Here is a 28000-nt window from a genome sequence, read left to right on the forward strand (position 1 = left end):
GCTCCAACAGGGAAAACATTGTGAGGAGTAGGTATTACTGAGGAAAATACCTCTCTTTTGTTGAGCGAGCGCAGTTCTGCCTCAATTGCTTCCTTCCATTTAGGCCAATCAGGACGCTTGAGGCACTCCCTGACGGTCTTTGGTTCTGGATCCAGTTGAAGGGTTTCAGCAATTTCAGAGGCAAAATATATGTCGACAATTGTAGTCTCTCTATTATATGATTCTCCTGATTCTGTATAGTTTATGGAAATTTCTTTTATACCTTCAGACTCTATGTGATTTCCCACAACAATAGAATCATGGTGTTCCGATGTCCCAGCAATTATGTTTTTATGCGCATTTATGCTCGGTTCAAGATGTTGAGCATCTCGTTGGTGTCCTTCAACTTGAGGTTGAACTGCATTTACTGGTAGAGGATTTGATTTCCTCTGTTTCCGCGGAGGCTTTTGAGAAGCTATATTCCGACTAACCAGATTTCTCCCCCTCTTACTCTCATTTGGGGTTTGAGTGGTTTTAGTTGGTACCTCCACTCGTTCTGGTGCATTAACAGCGGGAATATGTGATTTAGTGACACCTTTATGGTCAGTAAATGCATCGGGCAGATTATTTGCAATGTGTTGCAAATCTATGATCCTCTGAACTTCAGTTTCAGATTCTTTAGTACGTGGATCTAAGGACTGAATGCCTGTTACATTCCAATCTATTTCCTGGCATTCTTTGTGGTTTGATTCTCCCCCTAATGCCGGGAAATGGTCCTCATCAAAAATAGAATCAGCGTAACGGGCAGTAAACAGGTCCCCTGTAAGAGGTTCAAGATATTTAATAATTGACGGAGAATTATAACCCACATAGATCCCTAGTTTTCTGTGGGGGCCCATGGATGTACGCTGCGGTGGTGATATCGGTACGTATACTGCGCAACCGAATTTTCGCAGATGGGAAATACTTGGCTGAGTGCCACGTACTAGTTGTAGCGGGGAGGTTGTATGATATGCAGTTGGTCTGATTTGTATCAGATCTGCGGCGTGTAATACCGCATGTGCCCAACAAGATGCTGGTAAATTACAATTCTGTAATAGTGGTCGAGCAACTAATTTTACTCTTTTGATGAGAGATTCAGCCAAACCATTTTGAGTATGAACATAAGGCACAGAATGTTCTAAATGAATGCCCATAGCCATGCAATAGTCATTGAATGCACATGAAGAAAATTCAGCGGCATTATCCATTCGAATTGTTTTTATCCTATTTTCAGGATGATTTGCTCTTAATTTGATAATTTGAGCAATTATCTTGGCAAAAGCATGATTTCGTGTGGACAATAGACATACATGTGACCATCTAGTAGATGCATCTATGAGCACCATGAAATATCTAAAAGGTCCTGAGAGTGGTTGAATTGGACCACATATATCTCCTTGAATGCGTTCAAGAAAGTTAAGTGACTCACTTTTTACCTTAAGATAAGATGATCTTATAATTAATTTTCCAGTTGCACATGCGATGCACACAAAATCTGATGATTTTGGGAAATTTTTAGTTGGAAGGTTGTGACCAATAGAATTGTCAATAATTTTTCTCATCATCCCTACGCCAGGATGACCTAGGAGATCATGCCAAGTCTTGAATTTATCAAGGTCTTGAAAAATTATTTTGTACGCAACATGTGATACGGGTTTTATATAACTGTAATATAATCCAGATGAAAGTGAGGGGAATTTCTCAAGAATTTGTTTCTCGGACCCATTACTCTTTGTTAAAAGCAAATGTTCAGAATTATTTTCAGATATTGTTTTCAAATGGAAGTTATTTGATCTGAGGTCTTTGAAACTTAGAAGAGTGCGTGTAGATTCAGGATACAATAGTGCATCTTCAATTACAATTGTACTACCCATAGGTAGAACGAGTGTGGCTCGTCCTGAACCAATAATCGACGCATCGCGACCGGCAATGGTCATAATATTCCCTTTTCTCTTAGTTAGAGTTTGGAAATATTTTATTTCCCTTAATATTGTGTTAGTGGTACAACTGTCCACCAAACATAATTCTTCTTTCATTGGATTATTTTCCCGTAAAATCTTTTCCTCTTCTCTCTGTCGGCCTTTTTTCTTGTCTCTGTCGGTAAAGCTCGTGCTGATAACGTGTGGAATGTAAAAACGAGAGAGAGGATAAAATGATGGAACCGTTGCTTTCATTGATGGATTGGGAGTATATATACCCCTAGTACAAGGTAGTTACAAAGAGGCAGTTGCTACTAGTAGCAACCGTCATAGCGGGGATTAACCCTTTAATTAATCTAATTAATTTATTTCTAACAGCACCGATGCGGTGGCGCAGCCGATCGTCTGCCTCCACGTAGACGTAGCTCCCTCACGATCGCCCGCTCACTCTCCCACGAGCGTTCATGCTCCAGGTCCCGTGCACCGGCGGTCCCGTTGTGCGCGGCGACAGTATTCGAGGCTCAGCTGTCAGCGAGGGGAACGGTCAGGTCCACGATGTTGGGATTTAATTAATCTTATTAATCACTGCTTTTCCTCATAAAGGCGGTTGCCTCGTGTCCCTTCGAACATACCCCCTTAGGACTATATATGTAAGTGAAATGTTTTCCGACGGCGCGTCGCCGGTCCCGCGCATATCGTGCGATCCCGTGCGTGAGACCTCCTTTATTTATTGCTTCGAGGTGTCATTTTTATTGTAACTGTTATTTTTTTTGCTACAACCGACAAGATTTTTGCTGCTACCGACATGATTTTTGTTGCAACCGTTGGTGATTTTCGTTACATTTTGTTCATTAAAAGAGCTGCATCTACGTTTAGTTGTAACCCGAGTTCGTTGGATTTTTTTGCTACAACCGGTGTTAATTTTTGCTGCAACCGGTATCATTTTTTGCTACAACCGTTCACTAAAAAGTTGCATACACGTTCGTCAGAGTTGTAACCCGAGTTCACCGGATTATTTTGCTACAACCCATATTTGTTTTGCTACCACGGATCATCAGCGTCGTTTCTTGGCTACGACGATGTTGATATTTTTTGGCTACAACTATATTTTTTCTGTATCCGTGGCCGAAACTTACTGCATCGTGATCGAGATTTGTTGCATCGATGGTTTTTGTTGTATGAACAGATCTGACGGTCAAACCAGATCCAATCCGACAGATCAGGCGGCCCGTGTACGTTTTGGCCGACGCGTCGGCACAAAACACTGCCCTATACATATATAATCCATCATCCATAAAGACACCCGTTCATTTTTACAACTATGCTTCTTGTTTCTCGTTTCCTATTCTAAACATCAGCACGCTCTTTGGCGGAGCAATCTCATCAATTGAGTTTTTCCCACGGCATCGAGAAAACCAGCGGCTGGCCATGCCCTCCGGCGCGTGGTGCAAATTCAATTGAGCGATTCGGCTAGAAAGAAAGAGAGGAGAGATGCCTCTTGATGGTGCTCTCGGCAAAAAGCCATGGAGATCAGATCGGCAACTGCCGTATATATAGATGGACTTGATCAACAGATTTTTAGTTCCCTTCTGTCTTCTTGTGATCAATTGATGATCAAGCAATACTAGATTGATTTCTCCTGTACGCAGATGCATGTGCAGGATCAATTTCACCCAAGCAGTTACCAAAAAGAGAGGGAACAATGTGTCCACGGCTATCGTCCAGCTTGGCCACATGCCCTCGCATAAATTACGAGCCCGTCGCCACCGTAGTGCTGGTCGCTCGCTCGTGGACCGAGCCCTCACCCAGCCGATGACCCGATGTGATCAGCGGCGCGCTCGACGGCGACTGGTGGCGCGGAAGAACGGCACCGAGGCCACTAGGACAGAAGGAAACCGCCAAGTGGGGCACCATACGGATGCGCCCACCTGTCAGCGGGCGGGCAGAGCACAGAGGGCCGGTCGCTGGATCGGGGTTTGGGAACTCGCTGTCGGGGATTGATGAGTGAAGACGCCATCCATTGCCACCGTCGCCGTCGGTCGGGCCATGCAGCAGGCTCGAGCTAACACCTAACCCCGGCCGTCGGTTTGACCGCGGCGCACGGGCTACTCCATCACTACTAATATGTCATTGAATACAAAAATCTGATATATTTGACTATCATGGACATCTGCCACGGCTGTCCTTATCTTTTCCGAAGCCCTTGCCGTCCTTCTCGCCAAACTACCGGTCGAAGACGCAGTACGTATCGAGCCGGATTTGCTCATCACTAAAGCTGTCCTCGTCGTCGCTCACCTTCTTCACCTCTTTCGATGGCAGTCCGGTCGTTTCACGGACCGTCAGATTATGTTCGCGGGCGAGGGTGCGCGTATTCCTTCGCTGTTGTTTTTTCAAAATGCGGGCATGGGTGGCTACCTCCTCTGCGGCCGCTTGCGTCGCCGCATCAGCCGCCTCTGCCTCCGTCATTTCCTCCACGAGATAGGCCTCAACGACCCTTATCCTCTCCTTCCCACGGTGTGCAATCCTTTCCTGATGGGACTCAAAGTCCGTCACATCGGTGACGGGGAAGGAGAGATTTTCCGCCCACCCGGACCTAGATGATTCCGTCGGTCATGACAATCTGGACACTAGAAAAGTACAAACAAGCAGACTTAGAGCCTACTTGGCACTTGAGACATAATTTTCTATCTACAACAAAATTTGGCTACATATTTATGCTCCGCTCCATTGTTCGGACTTTCCCTAGCTTTTACACTCAACACTAATTTACTGAGTTGGATGGAGAGGTGCGTTCACAGCAGGGCCGGGCCGGAAAAATCCGGGCCCTGTGCCAAAATAAAAATTAAGGCCTTATCTATGAAAAAACTAACGAGCAATTATAATGCATATAAATATCGCAGAAAAAAATATAATTTATGTAATGTAATGTCTTGCATAATAATTGGACAAATAAAAAAGTCATACATATCCAACTTCCGGTTGCTATTTATTTGAACATCCTCGTACTTTTAGTATTTTTTGAAATGAAATCTTCAATGATATTCTCATAATCAATCTTTTCTAACACTTCACTCTTAAGTGTTATTGTGATCAAATCATGGAGTTTTTGTTATGTCATAGTAGTACCCATGAGACTCATGATTTTTCATGAAGATTCAAATCTGCATTACTGAAACACAAGATAAGAAAGATGAATTAAATAAACTTGAAATTATATAGTAGCATATATCAATTTTAGGATTATATGTTAATGCTTGGTTATTGGATGAACCGTCTAACTTACCTAGTTTTAGGTCATGTCCGATAAAATAGATACACTGTAATCTTTAATCAAGAAGATAAAAATCAACCTCTAACGAAGTAACGATCCCTTTTAATAGTTATAATTAGAAATTAGAAGTAAGACCCGAAGTTAGTAAAAAAAGAAATTGCTAACTACTAAGCACCTGTTGTTGCTGGAGGCTGGAGCGGCAAGATTGTACGGATCCAATTTTTGAATTAACCGTGGGTCGGCGCCTCGGCTGCAGCGGCAGGAACGGTTCCTTTTTTTTGAGATAATATGGTCTTTATTGATCAAGAGATGTCATTACAAAGTTCGTCCTGAATCAAGCTCGGAATTACACCAACAGAAATATTACAAGATGATGACCCGGCATTCCGAGCCAATTTATGTGCGACCACATTAGAACTACGACGATGAAATTGAAACGTACAAGACTGGAAGTCCGACGCCATCGATCTGATATCCGCTATCACCGTTCCTAACGTGGAACGATCCATCCCAGGTGAAGTGATGAGCTGAATCAAGGAGAGGCAATCCGATGCCAGAATGATCCGATGAGCACCCCTACTGTGAGCTGCCAATAAACCCCGTCGAACAGCCATTGCTTCCGCCAACTCTGGAGTAGGAAATACGGACATACCTTCGCTCACAGACATGATGAAAGACCCAGAATGATCTCGCAAGACCACACCACACCCCATACGACGAGTGTCAGGAAATAGAGCAGCATCAACATTATCACAAACATAGCCCATGGGAGGTACAGGCCATCGTTGTGGAGTATTTACCGTCGATAGGGGCTGGTTTGATGAGTTAGGCCACAGGTGCTGCACAATCATCTGCACATATGCCAACACACGAGCCACCACGCGTGACACACTGAGCTGTGCCTCATTATTGCGACAATCATTCCTTGATTCCCAAATGTGCCATGGGGTAACCGCAAGAACCGTGGAATGAAGCTTCGTCTCACGGTTGATGAACTCGAAAATCCACTGCTTCATATTGTGCAAATCCTTCCTGAGAAGATGAAGAGGGTATACCAACTTAACTCCATACCATACACGTCGTGCAAATGGGCAGAATAGAAACATATGCTCAACCCGCTCAGTGTCACCACAAAAAATGCACCTATCATCCGTTGGAATATGACGATGAACCGATTGATGTCCAGTCGGTAAGCAATGATGGGCCATGCGCCAAAGAACTACCTTCATTTTGCCAGGAGCCACAATAGACCAGAGAGTTTTCCAATGCTTCTCCTCGACCGAACCAGACCCCCTTCCAGCAGTTTGATATGTGGAGAAGAAACTTGCCGTCCGAGCCATATTATATGCAGAACGTACCGTGTACTGACACAGTGATCATGCGGCCAAGAGATGAAATCAAGACCACCCCGCCGGCTGATAGGAATCTGCAAAATAGCCTCAGCTAACTCCCCATGAAAAAACGCTCTGACAGTAGCTTCCTCCCAAGCAGTTCCTTCATCATTCATAAGATATCGAACCCTGGCAGAATCAGGAATGGGAAACAGCGAGTTGAAAGAACCCTGACGAAATCCTGGGATCCAATTATCTCGCATAATAGAGACATCCTCTCCATTGCCAATATTCCACCTCATCCCAATCTTAAGTAACTTTGGCCCAAAGATAATAGAGCGCCAAGTAAAGGAAGATGATCTTGGTTTCCCCGCAGTGAAGAAATCCGCATCCGGGTAATAGCGCCCCTTGAGAACACGGGCACACAAAGAAGTAGGATCAGTAGCTAGTCTCCAAGCTTGTTTCCCCAGCATCGCTTGGTTAAAGATCCCAAAATCCCGGAAGCCTAAACCGCTAAGAGCTTTGGGTGAGGACAACCACTCCCAAGACTTCCAATGCATTTTCTTGCGTCCATCCTCAAATCCCCACCAATGATCCGCAATACTTCCAACCATCTTATCACATGTCGTAACAGGGACCTGAAAACAGCTCATGATATAATTGGGGATTGCTTGCACAACAGCTTTAAGCCATATCTCCTTTCCAGCTCGAGAAAGCGGCCTTCCAGTATTGCTCGTAACACTCCGCCATACCCGATCAATCAAGAAATTGAAAGATGATGTAGATGCCCGAGCCACAGCAGTTGGCATGCCGAGATAGAAATCCTGCATACCTTCATTAGTGACCTCCAATTGATGCATCACCTCAGCTTTGATAGTAGGAGGACAGCTATGACCAAAGAAAATGGAAGACTTCTGTAGATTGACCTTCTGCCCAGAAGCATGACAATAGGAATTGATGACCGATTTGAGAGCCTGCACTGTCCTATGATCACTTCGAGCAAAAAATATACTGTCATCAGCAAACAGTAGATGAGAAATAGAGGGGCCTTGTCGACCATTACGTATTCCTTGTATCACACCTAGCCCCTCCTCCTGCTGCATCAAACAAGAAAGCCCTTCCGTACAGAGCACAAACAAATAAGGACTAATAGGATCCCCTTGACGAATTCCCCTGGAAGGAACCACCGGAGACGTCAGCTCTCCATTCACCCGGACTGCATATCTTGCTGAGGTAACACACCGCATAACTGAATTAACCCAAGCCTCAGCAAAACCCAACCTCAGCAAGAAAGCATGTAGATACTCCCATTCGATGCGGTCATATGCCTTCATCATGTCAAGCTTAAGAGCAAAGAAGGGTTGTCGACCACTCTGACGACGAATAGAATGTAAGCACTCATAGGCAATAAGGGCACTGTCCGTGATCAACCTCCCCGGGACAAAGGCACTTTGAAACTCCGAGATAATCTCCGGTAAAACCAGCTTCAGCCTATTAGCAACAACCTTGGAGGCAATCTTGTACAGAACATTGCACAAACTTATTGGTCTAAACTTAGACAAATGTTTAGCATTAGACACCTTGGGAATTAAGACGATGACAGAGTCACAGAAACCCTCAGGGATAGCATCTCCTCCCAAAAAACTACGGACTGCATCACACACCATGTCTTTCAGAAGCTTCCAATGAACCTGGTAAAACATAGGTGGGAAGCCATCAGGACCCGGGGCTTTAGTTGGGCCCATTTGAAACAGCGCCACCTTGATTTCCTCATTAGAGTAATCTTTGCACAGATCAACATTCATTGCATCGTCCACACGTGACGGAATAGCCTCTAAAATAGCGTCCATAGAAGCAATGGGTTCAGCAGTGAACAAATTCTCACACCAAGTATGAACCATACCTTTGATCTCCGTCGGGCTAGTACAGACCGAGCCATCATCCCGCGCTAGTGCCAATATCCGGTTGGTTCGCCTGCGAGCAATAGCCTTGGAATGAAAGAAAGTTGTATTACGATCACCTGCACGAAGCCACTCCACCCGCGAACTTTGCCTGGCCATGATTTCTTCCCTTTCAAACAACTCACACAGCTGGCGCTCCAACTGCTGCTCCTCCCGCAAGTTACTCCCAGACATAGAATGTCGTCTTAGGTAATGCAAGGCCCGTTCCACGCGTTTGATCTCACGACTAACGGAACCAAAGGACGCTCGGCTCCAAACTTTCAACTTGCCCGCCACATGATTTAAATTCGTCCAGATCGAATGTATAGGATTTGCATCCACCCTATGGCAATCCCAAGAAGCATCAACCACAGCATGATAATCATCAGCACGCCGCCAAGCCGCTTCATACCGAAACCCTTGGTGAACTGGAGGCCCCTCCCCCACCGGAGCTCTTGTGAGGATAAGATGGAGGGCATAATGATCTGATGAAGAAGTAATGACATTCTGCACATAATACTCTGAAAACAGCTCGGAGAAGGCGCCATTCGCCACACCACGATCAAGACGAACCCGAACATTACACTGAGCATTTTGTTTATTGGACCATGTAAACTTCTGACCCACATAGCCAAGATCAGTAAGATTACAAATCTGCAGACAATCCCGAAAGAGGCGCATTTGGACCTCCGACCTGTCTAAGGAGCCAAAATATTCCTCCTCGAGTAGCACCTCATTGAAATCTCCACAACATAACCATGGGCCATTCCACTCCCGACGCAGCCGAGCAAGAGTATCCCAGAAGAAATGACGCAACTCTCTTCTTGGTTCCCCATACACAAAGGTAGCACGCCAGACCACAGACTCAGCAGAGGAGATCATCACATCGATGAAGTGTGAATTAGCTCCCTTTAGAGACACAATGAAAGGCAACTTCCAAAATAGCGCAAGGCCTCCACTCCGGCCCTCGCAACTTACAGCATAGGACCCCGTGTAGCCCAAAGACCACATGAAATTCCTAGCTCTGGCATCCCACATCTTCGTCTCCGACAAAAACAGGATACCGGGTCTGTATTTCTTCACTAACCAGCGAAGTTCCCCCACTGTCGCGTTAGACCCTAACCCGCGTCAGTTCTAGCATAGGATACTCATTGCGTCTGGCGGGACTGCGATGCAGTCGCCGCCTAATCTGCCGATCCATCAATAGTAGTCTGAAGCTTCTTGTTAGAATCATTGCACGTATCATCCTCCACGCCCCCAAGAGCAGACGCAGAAGTACCAACCAAGACAACAGCCCGCTCCGGGTTATCTTCCAGAAGAAGAGGTGCTGCCGGTTGAACCTTAGGAGCCTTCCTCTTAAGCCCCACCATCGGATTGGTAATTGGCATTTCATGGCAGTCCACCATCCCTCTCCCCCGACCCCGAGATGCCCGGCCCCGGCCTCTTCCAATTCCTACCTTCTGGGAAGAATTCACTTCCTGATTATCACGCTGTCCTCGGCATGACCCTCTACCGCCATCTCGCCCTCCTCGAGCCGACGAGCCAGCAGAGCCACGTGAACCAGGAACATGGCTAGTCCCAGGTGATGCAAATGATCCCGAATGTGATCCACCAGACGTCTTCAGCCCATGTCCACCGAAAGCCGTTTAGCTGAGTAAGGTAGATCCCCGTTCTCATCACGATCAGCTGGGTTAGCACACCCCTTAGCAGAATGGCCCAACAATCCACAAGAGAAGCAATACATAGGAAGGTGTTCATACTGAACCTCATAGGCAGCACTGGACTGCAGCCTACTCGAGATCACAGTAACATAACGAAGGAGGGGCTTCTGGACAACAACCTCCACTCGGATTCTCATATACGGCCCCCAACAACGACCCAAATCATCAGCTTCAACCCTGATAACATTTCCAATAGGCTTAGCAATCTCAAGACCCCTAGCAGCCCTCATGAGCCTCGTCGGCAACTTGATGATCCGCGCCCAGATAGCCAAGCGATCAAACACAACATCCACAGGGGAAATATCAGCATCAAAGAACTTGAGCAATACCGCATGTTTACCAACTCTCCACGGAGAACCCTCCATAACTCTATCACGATCAGCCTGAGATCCGAATTCCACGAAAAAAGATTGTCCCCCACTGAATTGAAATTCAAACCTCTAGGGTTACCCCCATGCCGGCCTCATCGCAGACTTGATCGTCTCAATGTGCAGGACATTCGGAGACAGTACCTTGCCAACAAAAGCCCGGTTGGGATCAACCATCTCTAGATCATCAACATCATCAATGATCACCGCTGTGGACTCCGCCGTTGTAAGACGCAGGCGGGCCATGAGATTCTCAACGCCAGCACTCGACGCTGAAGACTGCGCGCAATCACCTGCGCGAACTGCGCCCTTGTTCTTCGCCCCAGATCGGAGAAAATCCGTAGCACCATCCATCTCAGTGATAGGCACATTAACCATCGCCACCCCCTCCCCGATCGGTCCCTTATCCTTACAACCCGTCGCCATGATCGCCAATCCACAACCGAAGACCAAGGGCGGGCAGTTCTACAAGAGAACCCCGTGATCGCCCCGAATCCAGGCAATGGATGGAGAAGGAGAGGCGGCAGGTCGCGAGAGGGATCGACGGAGGGTGGAATAACGGGAGAAAGAAGAGAAGTCGACCACAATCGAGATCTCAAGGGAGTCCAGAACTCTAGTTCGCCGTCGCACGAGCGCAGGAAGCCCTAGGGAGCAGACAGTTCCAACCGAACCATGGCAGGAACGGTTCCTGACTTCCTGTTTTGGTGTTGACGTTCTCCGGGCTCCAGCAAATGAATAGATCAAATATTATACCTATTCTCCAGCAAACTTCAGGTTAACGAGAGGAGGCCTGTAGCAATGAGAGGAGGCGGCAACGTTCAGCTTCGTCCCTGTTTCGTGTAGCCATGATCGACTCTGATTCCCGTTGTAAGATCCAAAATTCCGGAGACAGCGCAGCGCCCTCGATGGCCTCACCCTCGCCCTCGTCGATCGCTGCTTCGGCCCAAGTCTAGTCGAAGGACTGCCCATCGACCCAGTAGACAGCAGTGTTTAGTTTTTTTTAATATCAGGCCTATTTAATTTTTTTGGGCCCTCTAGAATCATGGGCCCTGTGCGGGCTGCACAGATGGCACCACTGTGGGCCCGGCCCTGGTTCACAGCTTGTACAAACGACACAGACATGGCTAATGTTATAGCCTCATATATTAATTGAATATGTGTAAGCAGCAAGATGCTCAAATCTTCTGCGGCAACACCTTCCCGCACTCACTATTGAAGATGGTCGCCAAGCTTGAAATGATATGACATGCTCGTTTGCATTGACAGTAGGAGGGGAGAGGAGAGCGGAGGTTGGGTGCGAACAACATTACTCGCTGGTGTACGATCAAACGATACGACTCCAATCCAGCGTAATGTAGCTAGACAGTAGGAGTAGTACTGTGCTAGCTTACATAAACCTCACCCTCTCGCCACCCGGACCAAAAACTAGTCTCACTTTACTCAATTGCTCTGCTCACCGTCCACTCCCCTCCCCGGCCTCTTCTGTCATTGTCATCCGTCGCCACCACCAGATCTAGCAATGACTAGTCCTCCAAAGCCGAGCTCGTTGATTGGGATGTCATGTCGGTACCCAACTCAACACTTGGAGGTGCTAGCCAGAAAGGCCAACGCCTCCTAGACATCCTCCTTCTTCGTTGCCCCTTCACCTAAGTTCTATATTGTGTGATTTATCGCATTAAGAAATACATGTGACATTCCCATTAGACCAAACTCCACCATTAGTTTGTGTAAAAGCATCTTCAACCGGGTTGGGCAAATCAGAACCCCCCCCCCCCCCCAATATATATGTTTGTGGACAGGGCTAGCTCAATCCTCATTTGTCCACGTCTGCAATCGTCCCCTCATATCCAGACATTCAAATGCATACAGTCTCATGCATGCAATGTAGATCAACATAACCTACATAAATTTAACACATATCATTGATATGATCGAACATGCAAGTTTATGATACTACGGGAGGAAGCAAGTTCAGAACATAGATAGTTTACGACTACAATCAACTAGATATGAGTTGATATATAGTAATAGATAAAAAACATCACAACTTCTTCGTATTGCCCTTCCCCTTGTCATCTCCGGAGCGACGGTAGCATGCATCGGATCCCTCGTACGCATCGTCGTGTAGAGGGCCATTAGAGTCGACATGTAGAGGGCCATTAGAGTCGTTGGAGCCAATGGAGAAGTCGGGCGAGGTGGGGAGCCCGGTTAGACATGGGGCGACGTGGGCCAACTCCTTGGTAAAGCGTCTGACTTTCGCGGCAGGCACCGCTTTCTCCTTGGCGAGGCATTCAGACTCCTGGAGGCCGAGTTAAAATGCTTTCGCATGTCACTCTCTTTCTCGAGACTATTGCCCACGGGTCTTCATCTTCTCATCTTCATTCTTCTGCAAGTATATTAGTGTTGACCCTTCCTTCCGTCCTAGCAAATGCTTGAAATCTCCATTCTGCGCTTCCCCATATGATTTTTAGAGAAGATGTGTTTCCATATCCGTCGAAAAAGGGTTTTTCCCCGCTTTGTATTACAAAGCAACCAACCGATACAGCCAACAGTAGGTGCTGGGGCGAAAGCAACACAATCACACCCAAAAGAAACGAAAGAGAAACAAAAAGAGAAAAATGCCGACAACGACGGATCGACGGAAACGAAGAAGTTTCACGACCACTGCGCCCACCGAAGATCTCCCACCAAGCTCCAAGGCTCCGAAGCATCGGTACCAATCAACACCTCTAAGAAGGACCACGACGATGATGACGCTGCTGCCAAGGGTTTCCTCCGGTAGGTGACGAAGCACGAGGAAGGGTCGCCCCAGACACCCTCCAGGAAGGTCCGGCGGCACCCATCGGCGTCACCGCGTCGGTGTCGGCCAGGCCAACAAGGGTTTCCCCCGATCCCAACCTTCACCTCGGATGCTCCTGAGCCTGCCACCAAACCGACCACCATCTTGCGCCACCGCGGTCATGAAGCCTCCACGCTGTCTCACCACGGCACCAAGAGTTGAGGCTTGCACAACAAGGAATAGGAGCCGGGACTAAGGGCCACAACACCGTCGGCACGTGTTTCCATATGCCTCTCATTCTTATTTCATAGTGTACATCATCCATTCATCTCCACTATTCATCTTGAATGATATCTAGTTTGGGAGCCTCGACCCCTCGTCATGTTTGTTTGGCTGAGGAGTATGTCTTTTATAAGGGCCGAGTATCCTTACATCAAGGAAGGTTGGTGAGTGTGTTAGCTATCCGTCCATTAATATCATTGTGATTCGGTCTTGGAGCATGTTTCGCATACCAGCCTTAATTTTTCTTTCTCCAAAGAGGTTTGGGGTGCTTCGCGCAGAAAAAAGGAAAGAGGTTTGGGTAGCACATGTGTGCCCTGCTCCGTTTTGTCCAGTCTCACCATAGCATTGACTACGCGTAACCCATATTTGTTGAGCTGGTGGGAAAGGATGTGTTTGGAGCCTGTACTGTCGCCGTCGATCGGGCCATGCAGCAGCCTCGTGCTACCGGCCACGGCCGGCCGCCGACGTGACCAGAAGATCGGGACGCACACGTCTGCACCGCACCGGTGCTGTTTGGCACGTACGACCTAAATATAAGACCTTTTAGAGATTACACTGTAAGACCTTTTAAAGATTACACTATAAACATAAGACTTTTTAGAGATTACACTATAAACTATATACGGATGTATATAGACATATTTTAGAATATAGATTCACTCGTTTTGCTCCGTATGTAGTCTATAGTGTAATCTCTAGAAGGTCTTATATTTAGGAACGGAGGGAGTACGTACGTAGCTGTACTTGCACGCGGTTGAGCCGTACGCTACTTCATGTGTGGCCATCTTCGACGTTCGTAATCTACGTACCTACTACTCCCTCCGTTCCAAAATAAGTGTCTCAACTTTATACTAGCTCTAATACAAAATTGTACTAGCTCTACGTACCTACTGCCTCCTTTCCAAAATAAGTATCTTAAACTTAGTACAACTTTGTACTAGAGCTAGTACAAAGTTGAGACAGTTATTTTGGGACGGAGGGAGTACTTGCTATGAATATGACTGATTAAAGGTTGGGATTAGTTAATGCAGTGATGAGCTTGCAACGTTCCCACTGGCAGCAGGGCGGACCCAGAATAAGAACTGACTGGGACACATAACTATACAAAACTGGCAAGTCCTCAAGAGACTTTGGCCGGTTGAATTCGGTGAGAACGGTTAGATCTGTCACGGAGGGCCCATATGCAATTACAGTCCTCCAAATGAGCCACAATAATCCATCTCAAAAGCCAGCCCCTCAGAATCATGCAATCCATGTAACATGAGAAACTAATTGAGTACATAGATGAACACGGAGGATGTGCATCTGCTCCTTCGCCAGTCAGGTCGCGTTGGCTTTGGCCGTCGCATCCACCGCTACCTCACGTACGCTTCGACTTCTCAATGGGCTAGCCGGAGCGCCTTGGCCTTCCCACGGCGAAGACGCCACGCATCGGTCTATGTCATCGAGCTGGTCATTCAACCTATGCGGGGAGCTGGTCATTCGACCTACGGACGCGCTCATGCGCAATCGTGGGAGGACATCGCTTCTACAGTCGCCACACTCTCCCCCTCCCCTACTTCTCACGGCGTACGACGCATGCTTCAGATTTAGATGTCCATGTTAGCACTAATCTTGTCATGATGTATCTGCATATTTGTTTGTAAGTAATGCATGTAGCAGTAGCTACGGCAGTACTGTGGACACATAGAGATGTGTTCATGTGTGTGCATGCAAGCTACAATAGTATTTTGTGTTTAGCTCAAGTCAAATGTATGCATCGGTTAGTTAGTGGGTTAGCTATATCTAAGTAGTGGCCGGTTAGTTAGTGGGTTAGCTATATCTAAGTAGTGGCCGGCTGGCCGAGTGAGCCGGGTCATGAAGAGATTCCAGGACGTGTTAGTTGCATGAGAATAGGTCTTAGTTGGTTAGTGGCGTGAGTGGCATGGCTGTATGGGTGCTCACCCTTGTGTATAAATATGTGTTGCATTGAGTTAATGAAAAACGAGGCCGCGAGGGCTGGGAAAAACACAATGTAGTCTCTTGTTCCACCAAGGAGAAGTGCCTCTCGTGCAAAGCAATGGCTGGTCTTCTTCTTGGTTTTGTGCGTTTGTGTAGAGTTTGTCACATGTGTGTGTGTGTGTGTCATGTTCTTGAAAAAACCTTGAAAGGAGAGGTTGCGAGGAACACGAAGCGGCGCTGCAAGGAGGGCGGCACCAACAGTCCATAGCCAGTGTAGGGCTGGTCGGGTACGATGACCCAAATGTGGTCAGGGATAGGAGCCGGACCAGACAGATGAGGTCAGGGAGAGAGCGTTGGGGCGGGGCGGCGGACAGGAAGGGGTTGTGCAGACGAGACATGTCGGCGCCATCCATCGTCGGACTCGGACGACGGTGCATATTAACGTGGAGTCAGAGCTATCGCCACCCATATCCAGCCACGTTGAACGCAATGCGATGTCATTGACGACCTTTTCGTCTTCGTCTATTGTCGCCTTATGCTGCTCATAGTGAAGAGTAATATATAGTAGTATCATGCATATGTTACTATTGTATGATACTATCTTCATAGTGCATAGTATCATAAACTAGCATCGTAGATGATCTCATTTATTGACATGCATGACACTTAGTAGCATAGCATTTAACATGTTACGGTATCTACCTATGTTACTCTAATCATCTCTCTCTTCTTTACTTACTTGCCACATCACCATGTTTGCTACTTCCAAGACTATGTTACTAGCTATGATACCCCCACTATGGCCAGCCTTACACAACAACGAGTCCCAATCGATGAGGTCATCGTTGTGGTATATATCCACCATCTGACGAATTAAAAACAAGCATAGTCTTAAATTCTCAAGTACAGATCAAAACTAGAATTAAAAACGCTCACAGACGGAAAATAACTGCCATATCCGACAAAAATAAATAAATGGACTATAATGCCTATACACCTAGTCTATTAGTAGCTCCTTATCCAAACCGGCTGAAGATAGCCCGTGCTACCATATTCTATCGGTTGCATCCAATATCCATAAGCTTCCTGGAGTCCACGTGGCTAAGTAACGACCACGTATGGATCCAAGCTGTAGCTCTATGATAACCTGCAAAAAAATGTGAATACCTTTATCATTAAAAATCAGATCATTTTTCGTGTTCCATATAGCCCATAATAGCACACTTATTCCAATCCTAATATGATTCGTTATAGTTACGTCCACTCCACGTCTCAAATAACGTGTTAATGCTTGTTGGTTGAGTAATGTTAAAAGCTATATGTAAAATGCGCCACAATAGTTTAGGTAAAGGACAATCAAGAAAGAGGTGTTTAACTGTTTCATTTTGATCATAATAACAACATTTAGGACTGCCTATCCATCATCGTCTTATCAAGTTATCTTTGGTTAACAGAACCCCTTTATGTATAAACCACATGAAAATCTTAATTCTGAGCGGCACCTTGATCTTCCAAATATGTAAAGATCTCGAAAGTGTTTTAGAATTAATTAGATCAGTGTACATTTATTTCATCGTAAACCTACTGTACGTAGTTAATTTCCAGTGAATGGAACCTACCTGGTCCTACAATTGAACATCCATCAAAAGTCTGACCAAGTGCATCCACGCAGTTCATCTTTCTCCCACCAACGCTCGCCTGAATTGAATATTTAGAGGTCTTGATTGAAATACTGTCGCAACGTAATCTTCCTTACATTGTGCAATATAAAAAAAGGACAGATATTGCAAAGCTAGCGACGTATTCCCCAACCATGTGTCTTCCTAAAATCTGATCATGGCTCCATTGTCAACCAAACACTTGATCCTCTGAAAGACAGTTACCTTCGCCTTCATTAACCCTTTCCAAAAAGGTGAGTCAAAAGGACGAGCAGTGGCCTGAGGTAGATACTTAAAATGTAGGTACTTATTTCTCAAATTTTGTAACAACATCCCATCAGTCTGAGTCGACAGCCTGTATAATCATTTGCTAAGTATGATCTATTTTTAACCTCTAAATTTTCTATGCCTAAGCCCCCTTGGTCTTTTGGTCTGTAAATCATATTCCATTTAGCTAGTCTATATTTTCTTTTAGCCTCATCACATTGCCCGAAGAAACGAGTGAGATAGAAGTCTCATCTTTTTCGTACCCCCACCGGTACCTCAAAAAAAGACAACAGAAACATCGGCACGCTTGATAACATGGAGTTTATCAGCACCAGCCTACCTCCATACAATATCAGCTTGCCCTTCCGGCAACTTCCATACGACCCATGCGAATACAATATTTTATATAATATGATATTATATCATGATACTTCATCCTTTATTTCGTCATTTAATTATGGGACATGTTACTAAAAAGTTTAGTTGGTATACATGATACTATCTATGTATTTTCATTATGACCAACCTAATGATTATTGGCGCCATGGCCGTGAGTTACATGCAAGCTGGGGCCAAACTTGTGGTTAGCATTTGTTTATGATGGATGATATTAGATCATAGTCTTTGATCGTGTCATATTTAATGTTACATTTTGTGAATCTGAGGTTTTATTCATGTTTCATTTCTAACTATTGTCCGTGGACAGTGCCGGCTCGCCCATCATTTGTCCATGTTCGCGGCCTTCCCTCTGTTGTCCAAACCCCAAATCCATACAATACCATACAACATAGAGGATGTTTTCACTGTTTTAACCTTTTTTCTAAACAGGAGCACAAAATGAACCAGATTTGAAAGCATTTCACGATCTGACCCTTTTAGAAACGCCACAAGCCGTGGCGTTGCTGCCCCACTATGCAACGCCTGTCTACCATGGCGTTGCTGCCCTACAGTGACACGCCTGTCTACCGTGGCGTTTTTTCTTTTTTGCAATGCCAGTCTAAAGTGGCGTGGCAGGCCCACCGTGAAACGCCAACAGTGCTGGCGTTGCTGCCCAACAGTGACACGCCTGTCTACGGTGGCGTTTTTTCTTTCTTGCAACGCTAGTCTAATGTGGCGTTGCAGGCCCATTGTGAAACGCCAACAGTGCTGGCGTTAAAGACTCACTACGTAACGCAGCGACGACATCCAGCCAGCCCACGACATGCTGCCAGCAACATGTGTACTGCTGAAACGCCATGGACCATGGCGTTTCACGCATGGCCTGCAACGCCACATTAGACTGACGTTTGAGTGGGTCTGCAACGCCACATTAGACTGGCGTTTGAGTGGGTCTGCAACGCCACATTAGACCGACGTTTCTATGTGCGTCTGCAACGCCACGGACTCTGTCGTTTCAAAAAAGGTCAGATCGTGAAATGGTTTCAATCAGAGTTTATTCCGTGCAATACTTTCATCCCATGGATCAAAATGGTAAAAAAATCCCAACATAGATGAACACAATGCAAGCAAGTTTAACATACATCATCGATACGATCGGACATCAAAGTTCATTATACAACCGAGGAAGCAAGTTCAGAACATAAATAGTTCAAGACTACAATCGACTAGAAACGAGTTGATGATAGATAGGGATAAATTTCAACATTTATTCGCCTTGCCCATCCACTTGTCATCTTTGAATCGGCGGTAGTATGCGTCAGTGTACGTAGAACCATCGCAGTCGTCGAACTGACGAAAAAGTCACAAGAGGATTGAGGAGGGGAGCCAGACCAGGCGTTAGGCGACGGGTTCATGTTCCTTGGCAAGGCATCTGGCAATTGCAGCAGCCGCCGCTTTCTCGTTCGCAGATCTTTCAAACTTCTCAAGGCCAAGACGCAATGCTTCACATGCCTTCCTCCTTTTCAAAACTATTCTTGAAGGATTTTCATCTTCTCATGTTCACTCCTTCGTGTTCACGTTAGTGTCGCCCCTGCCTTCTCTCATAGCAAATGCTTGATTTATGAGTTTTGCTATGCTCCGTATGATGCTTGGAAATGATGTGTTTTCATATGCCTTCCATTTCTATTTCGTAATGGATTGCATGCATCCACCCTCACTATTTACCTGAACTGCCTTGTTGCGAGCCTCTACCCGTCATGTTTGTTTGGCTGAGGACTGTGTCTTTTGTAAGGGTCAATCATCCTTACACTAAGAAAAGCCGGTGAGCACGTTAGCTATCCATCCATTAATACTAGGACCAAGTCTTGGAGCCTGCTTCGCACACGAGCCTTCATTTTCCTTGATCCAAGCAAGAAAGGGGATGGAGAGAAGAGCCGGGAGATGAGGAGGAAGTCTCGCCCAACGACGCCGATACAGAGTCGTCGTGATCCAACGATATCAATACCCACCCACTCGCTAATCCTAAGGCCAACTTAAGCGCGCGACTCCATCCAAACGTCTGTTTTATCTGGATTCTATCCGTTTGGGACGTGTCCGGGCCATTTGGGACGTGGTGGCCGTGCACACAATGCACAGACGCATCCTTGGCCGCATCATGTCCGTCTCATTTTCAAACAAAAACATTCGAAATAGCCACGGCCGATAGTTAATGCAAGCGGCCCTAGGTCACACCAGCAACACAACCAGACTACAAGTCCTCACCGGCAACACAACCAGCGGTCGGCAACACAACCGACCTCCAAAAAAATAGGTTTTTCGCCGGCAACACAGCCAGCGGCCGGCTCACCATGCCAGCCTCCCTAGTTCAGGCCATCGGTGTCGAACATCTCTTTCTGCTGGGCCTCGAACCAGCTCCTTGTCTTCTCACTCATCTTGCTCAAGTCCACGCTCATGATCGCCAGCGCCACCTCCTTTGCTTTAGTCGCGGCATTGGCGGCCTCGATGTCGAGCTGCCTCTGCCTGGCCGCCTTCTCCATGTCGATCTTCCTCTTCTTGTCCGTCTCCTCCATCTCAAGCTTGTTTGTTTGCAGCTTCATGTATTGCTTCATTTGCTCCTCCTTGCCTTGTCGCTTCTTCTCGTTCATCACTTCCTTTTGAGACATCATGCCATGCAAAGTCTCATGCAAAGCATACGATGCCGCATCACGCTTGTCGTCCACCTTGGAGTTGGTCTTGCCCCTCGGCCTCTTCAACGCCCCACCATCTCCACCTCCGGCCAAGGCGGTCGCCTTCTTGCCTCTCTTCCTTTGAAGCTCACTGTATTGATCTTTGAACTTAGTGCAATTGTTGATGATTTGCCAACAATGTGTGAGAATGAATGGCTTGTCGTTATGCCGGGCCTTGAATCCTTCCAAAGATTGAAATGCCTACATGATCAACAACAATTGGACATGCAAACACAATTAATCATAGAGTAGGCTGAGGCACGGTCGTAGCAAAGGAAAGAGAAGAGGCCATACCATGTCCCCGATGCCAAGACCACTCATGGGACATGCTTCAACGCTCTCAAGTGCGGCGCAATATTGGTTGCATTCTTGTTGGATGAACAACCACCTCTTTTGAATCGAGTTGATGTTACGATCGCTCGTAAATTGGTAGGGCGGAAACAATTCCCTTTTGTTGCGCACCGACTCTAGGATCTTGGACAATCTCCTTCCAACTTTCGCAAATCAACTTGTCCTCATCTTGTGTGTATGATCCTGTACGAATGCTCTTCTTCCTCATTTGAGCTTCCGCTCTTTGGGTGAGCTCGTCCATGAACAATGGCTCGCCCGCAATATCGATGCCATCCTCTTCTTCTTCATGACCTTCGCAATATATGTCATCTTCTTCATGCAACGAGTCACCATGGTCGGCCTCAAAGTCTTCACCGGCCATGTACTCGCCGTGGCCATCTTGACTCTCAGTCTCCTCCAGATCGAAGGTCCCGCCCTGACCACCCGTTTGAAAGGCCTCGCCACAGCCCGCGAAGATAACATTCTCCATGAACTGACCGTAGAAAGGGTCCTCGACCGTTGGCGTCGGTGTTGGCATTTCATCGAACAGGATGCGGGGCGACGACATGGTGGCCGTAGACGGCGGCCGGGCTTGCTTTCTTTGCATCTCTACGGACGGGCGGCCGCAGGACCCCGGCGTGACATTGAGGTCGATGACGGATGAGGGGCGTGGCGTGGACGGCACGATCACGCTGTCTTCCGGCGACCCCGACAAACGGGTTTGGGCTTGGCACCTTGGGGGAGGGAAACCAGGCGACAATGGCGTGGTCGATGACGTCGGGGAGGGGCACTGCGGAGGCCTGACGACCAACAAGCCTGTGCTCGCCGAACCGATGGGGGCATTCGCGAAGCTCGTCGGATGGCACAACCCCATCATGAGGAGGGCGTGCGCTTTGCTGACGATGTCCTCCTTCTCTTGAGCATCGGCCTTCTACCACTCGGCCTCCACCGCAAAGAGCTCGATTGCGTGCGCGGCCACGACGTCCTTCCTCTTCGCCTTCGCCCGTCGGTTCCGCCTCTTGGCCGATTCCGTGTCCAGCTTTGCGATCTCCTCCGGCGTGTGTTCCGACCGCGGCTTCATCGTGCCCTCAGGAGCCTTCTTCTTCTTTGCCTTGGTGGCCAGGACGACAACCGGGTCGCCGGAATTCGGCGGGGGATCGTCCATGGCGGGAGGGTGGCGGGAGGGGCGTGGGAGGGTTTTGGGGAAAAATTAAATGGAATGGGGCGTGGGGGCGAGGAGGCCGTGTTGCTTTGTGCCACCGATGGGTGGGCTAGGAGAGGACAGGCGCGCGCGTCCCGCCCGTCCGTGCAGCGTCCGCGCGCTGTCCTTTTCACCTCGAAATCGGACCAAGTTTGGACCGGAAATGAATCAAAAGCCGACAGAAAACGGACAAACGTCCATTCGCGCCCGTGAGCTGGCCGCCTGGCGTATTCGTTTTGCCTCAAACGGACGCGGACGGACAGGATAGAGTCGCGAGCTGGAGTTGACCTAAGTACTCATCACTGGACCCAGTCCGTGCCTTGGATCTGGGAATTGGGCTTTTGTCCTCCCTTGGGTCGGGCTGCTGGGTCTAGACGCTCGCGTAACAGTCCTGGAGCCTGCTTTGCACACGAGCCTTCATTTTCCTTCATCCAAAGAAGAGGCTTGGCTAGCCAAGATACATGCTGATGGCCGATTATCTAAAGATCGGCAAGTGGGAGCAGCGGCTGCAGTATGTCGCAACGACCAAGGCATTAATCAATGTGCTTCGGCTGTGGTACAAGCTGGAATAACTGATCCTAAAGCCCTCGAAGCACAAGCGATATGTGAAGCTATGGCTTTGGCTGTTGACCTACAGTTTTCAAAAGTGCTTATTATATCAGACTGTTTAAGTGTAATCAAGAACATTAACTCAGGCAACAGAATGACAGCTTATGGTCCTATCCTGAAGGAAGTAGATAGGCGAAAGGATAGCTTTCAGATGGTCAGCTTCGACCACGAACGACGAGAGTCAAATAGGGACGTTCATACTCTAGCTAAATATGCAACCTTCCTGCGTGGGGTAGGCATGTCTGGTTCACATGTCCTCCAAACCCATTTTATATCCCTATAAACATTAATATGCAATAAAGCTCACCCGTTCCCTCAAAAAAATGTGTGCTCAACTTTCAGGCTCACCATACTATTTACACGCAACATTGATTTGTCGAGATGGTAGGAAGGGTGCGTTCAACGGGTGGACAGAGCAGAGAGGGGCGATCGCTGGGTCGGGGTTGGGAACTCGCTGTCGGGAATTGACGAGGGGAGACGCCATCCATTACCACTGTGGTATCCGCTGTCGCCGTTGGTCGGAGTCAGGCCTGAGCTACCAGCCACGTACGGTCGGCCGCCGACTTGAGCGCGGCGCACGCTGTGCTCCGACTCTCTAGAAGATCGGGACGCACGCGGGCGTCCCTATGGGCTAACTTTGGCATGTAGTCGTATTTGCACGCTGTTGTGCCGTACTGTACTTCATTTGTGGCCATATCTGACGTTCGAACGGCTCTTCCTCGTCTTAATCTAGTACTCCCTTCGTCCTAAAATAAATGTCTTAAGCTTAGTATAACTTTATACTAGAGCTAGTACAAAGTTGAGACAATTATTTTAAAACGAAAGAAATAGTTGTTATGAATGGTGACTGATTAAGGCTAGGATTAGTTAATGCAGCGATGAGCTTGCAATGTCCGGAACTGCGCCTACGCAACTGGTCGGCGCCATCGTCCTCACTACATCGTCGGGTGACAGTGGACAACCTGTAGCCACAGCTACCATTTCAGCCCTTATCCTGTCGCGGCCAACGCATCACGATGCCGACGACGACCTTTCCGTTGTCGTCCGTTGCCGCCTCATGCAGTAGCGACTCCCAGTCGATGGGGTCATCGTTGTTGTACCCACCACCAAACGTTGCGTTACCGGAGTTCGACATTGGATCGGAAAAGGATGGGACATGACGAGAAGGAGACGAAGAGCGGAGTAAATAGTATCATAGGTTAGTATCATGGTGTATCTCATTTATTTCCTTGTGACGCATACTAATGTATCATTTAATATGGAATATATCATATTATGATACTCAATATTTTATTTTTTTATTTAATTATGTCACGTTTTAAATAAAAAAATTAATTTACATATATGATATTGCCTATGATACTTTTATTATGATGAAGCTAATGATTGTTTGGGATCATGGCCGTGAGTTACATGCAAGTTGAAGGCAAGCTTGTACTCCATACGAATGATTGTTTTTAAATATAAGTCTTTTTAAACATTTCAATAGAAAACTACATACGAATATATATAGACATATTATATAGTATATGTTCACTCATTTTACTCCGTATGTAGTACCCTATTAAAATGTCTAAAAAGATTTATATTTAAGAATGGAGGGAGTAGATAGCATTCCTCTATGATGGAGCATATTAGAGCATAGTCTTTGGTCGTGTCATATTTAATGTTGCATTTGGAGAATCAGAGGTTTTATTCATGTTTCATTTCTACTATTGTCCGCGGACAGTGCCGGCTCGCCCATCATTTACCCGCGGCCGTCCCTCTCTTATTTAAACCCGTAAATCCACACAATATCATACAACATAGATCAACACAACACAGATCAATTTAATGCATAATATCGATATGATCAGACATGCAAGTTCATTACACCACTCCAGGTAGCATGTTCAGAACATAGATAGTTCAAGACTACAATTGATTAGAAATGAGTTAATAATAGACAGGGATAATTTTCAACACTTATTCGCCTTCCCCTTCCAATTGTTGTCTTATTATGCATCGACGTTCAAAGGGCCGTCGGAGTCGCTGGAGCTGACGAGGAGGTCGGATGAGGAAGGAGGATGGGAGTTGGACTAGGCGTTAGGTGGCGCGGGATAGTTCCTTGACAAGATGTTTGGTAGTTGCAGTAGTAGCCGCTTTATCGTTTGCAAGTACTTCTAACTTCACGAGGCCAAGCCGCAACACTTCACATGGCAATCTCTTCCTCGAGACTATTTGTGAAGGATCTCCATCTTTTCATGTTCACTCCTTCATGTGTACATTAGTCATGCCCTTGCCTCCCCTCTTAGTATATACCACATTTTTTAGTTCTTCTATGCCCCGAATGATTTTTGGAGATGATGTGTTTCCATATGCCACCCATTCTTATTTCATATTGGATTGCATCCATCCACCCTCACTATTTATCTGAAGTGCCTCTATCTCGGGAGCATCCACCCCCATCTTGTTTGTTTGGCTGCGGAGTGTGTCTTTTATAAGTGTCGGGCATGCTTACACTAAGGAAAGTTGATGAGCGCATTAGCTATCCATCCATTAATATTGTGACCAAGTCTTGGAGCCTGCTACGCACACGAGCCTTAATTTTCCTTCATCCAAATAGGCTTGCTACACACGTGTGCTTTACTACATGTTGAGGCTCACCATAGCATTTACACTCAACACTAATTTGTCAAGATGGTGGGCGAGGAGCGTTCGGATCCTATACAAAAATGCAGAGACATGCTTAACTTTATATACTCATACACCATCTGCAATTTGTGGAATTGAAAATGCTTGAATCTTCGCCTCCCGACCCTCATAATTTCAGGTGGCCTTCAAGATTTGAATTGACAAGTGTGCATGTTTGCGTTAACAACATAGCCTAGTGGTGTCTTCCTTGTTTGTAGCATTTGTTCCTTTTTTCTCACTGCTAGGTTGCAAATCTTAGCACCGCATCACCCAAATCAAATTTGAGATAAATATGCCATTAAATAGAAAATCACAACGTCATGGTGCTTCAATTCAATGGTTTTTGCACCCAAGCTAAACACATGTTTTGTTTCATTTTCTCAACTTCGCCACACTATTGCATGTTTATATTCGCCATCTCCAAACCATACGGTTTCTAGAGTCGATACTTAGAGATCAACATCATGTCTGAGGATGAGAAGATCGAGGACCATAGCAATCAGCTGTGGACACAGGCGATGCGGCAGTTCAAGGTGTTGTGCCCTAGTATCCTTGCCTCGAAGGGAGATCCTTCTGTAGTAGCCCGGGCCAATGAGGAGATCTAGACATTAGCGTTAACAAGAACTATGTCGAGCTTGTGATGATGCAGACCTCCATGTAGCCATGTCATAGAAAAGGGTTCAAGGCTGAGGATAGTGTCATTGTTAGCGTCATCATGGAGTTAACTAGCTAGGCGTTGGTAGGCAGAATTGTGTCTTGATAATAGGGTGTTGGGTTGTAATGAAATCCATTTATCATGTTATCTCGAATGTTGCAATTTCGTAGTTGTAGGTTGTGTGTGTCCGACTAGTACTGCCATGTAGGTTGTGATGAGGACATGACTACCTTTGATATTATCACAATCATTGCATATGCGTATTTATTTGAAGTGATTTCTGATAAAACTCATGTTATAATTTATTTATGTTATCCGAAACAAAAATACTTCATCTGTTTTTATTTTATGCCTAAATACAGAATGGCCGAATACTTGTATGAATCACATGTGATGACAAGGGAAGAGAAAATGGTTGGATGCTATTCAAGAGGTCCTCTCATGTCAAAGGAAATAATTAGTTGATGTTCAAGAAGTTCTCTCAAGTCACTTTTAGCCCAATAGAAGATAGAGTCCAAGTCTTTCACGTTCTGGAATCACACTCGGACTGCACACACATACCTTACCAAAACGCCTTCAACGTATTCATTCGGACTCCAAATTGCGTGATTTTTTTGGGCTACAAAGTAGATTTTACTGGCTTTCTAGTCCAATTGGAATCACCTTCAAATTCATTCGAAGCGTGGAGATAGGGAGCAACTAGTTAGCGAGCGCTCCCTCGCGAGCCTTCCAGCGATCGCTTCCGTGCGCCGTCACTTGGCGCGTTTCCTGCTGCCGCCACGTGTCGCGCTCTGAGCATTCCCTTCGGATTTTTTTAATTATTTTTTCGCATGTGTTTTTGCTTTTTTTTTCAATTGTTTTCCTGATTTTTTTTGGTGTTATGGTTTTACACCGATCTTTCGTAACTTTTGGATGAAAAAACAATATTTTTTCGCGAAAAAACGCGTTTTCTTTTTTTTTTACGCGAAAAAATTCGTTTTCTGTTTTTTTTGTGAGAGACACGGTTTTGCTTCAGCAAGAGGCACGGTTTTGCCTTCGTGAGAGGAACAACAGTGCCTCTCGGAAAGAGAAAAAAAACGTGTTTTTATTTTTTTTGCGAGAGGCACGGTTTTGCTTTTACGAAAGGCACGGTTTTGCCTTCGCAAGGGGCACGCCCGTGCCTTTCGGAAACGAAAAAAACGCATTTTTTGTTTTTCTGCTGAGAGGCATGGTTTTGCTTTCGCGAAAGGTACGGTTTTGCAATCGCGAGAGGCACGCCCGTGCCTCTCCTGAAAGGGAAAAACATTTTTTCTGTCTTTTTTGCGAGAGGCATGGTTTTGATTCCGCGAAAGGCATGGTTTTGCCTTTGCGAGAGGCACGCCCGTGCCTCTCCCGAAAAGGGGAAAACGCGTTTTCTGCTCTCTTTTTTTTCCACGAGAGGCACGGTTTTACTTCCGCGAGAGGCACGGTTTTTCTGGTTTATTTTCTATCGCGTAAGGCACGGTTTTTCGTCCGGTTTTTTCCATGAAAAAAAAAGTTCATCAAAACCTATCAACATGGGATCTAGTTTTGAAGATCTCGACGCGAGAAAGCCAACGGTGAAAACGGTTCGAGATTTGAACGCACGGTTTAGGCGATAAAATGTTTTGAAAATACAGATCTACGAAAAAAGGGAAAACTCCCTGGTTGCGACAGGTGACACGCATGCAGTGCGTCATTTGTCACAACCTATGAAGGTGGAAGTAATCGTTGTAAGGCTGGTTGTAATGGGTAGTGTCGTGGGTATAAGTCTAACAGTAGAAGTACGGGGTACGAAAGTATATGGGCAGAGCCTTAGCTATGGCGAGGATGTATGAGTTCAGACCCCTCTATGGTGGAGGTAAAAGCCCTACGTCTCAGTGCTCTTGGGAGCTTTGTGTCGAGTGAATAAAGGAATTACAGCAAGTGCTAA

The sequence above is a fragment of the Hordeum vulgare genome, chromosome 3H (assembly GCF_904849725.1).
Source record: "Hordeum vulgare subsp. vulgare chromosome 3H, MorexV3_pseudomolecules_assembly, whole genome shotgun sequence".
Classification (NCBI taxonomy): domain Eukaryota; kingdom Viridiplantae; phylum Streptophyta; class Magnoliopsida; order Poales; family Poaceae; genus Hordeum; species Hordeum vulgare.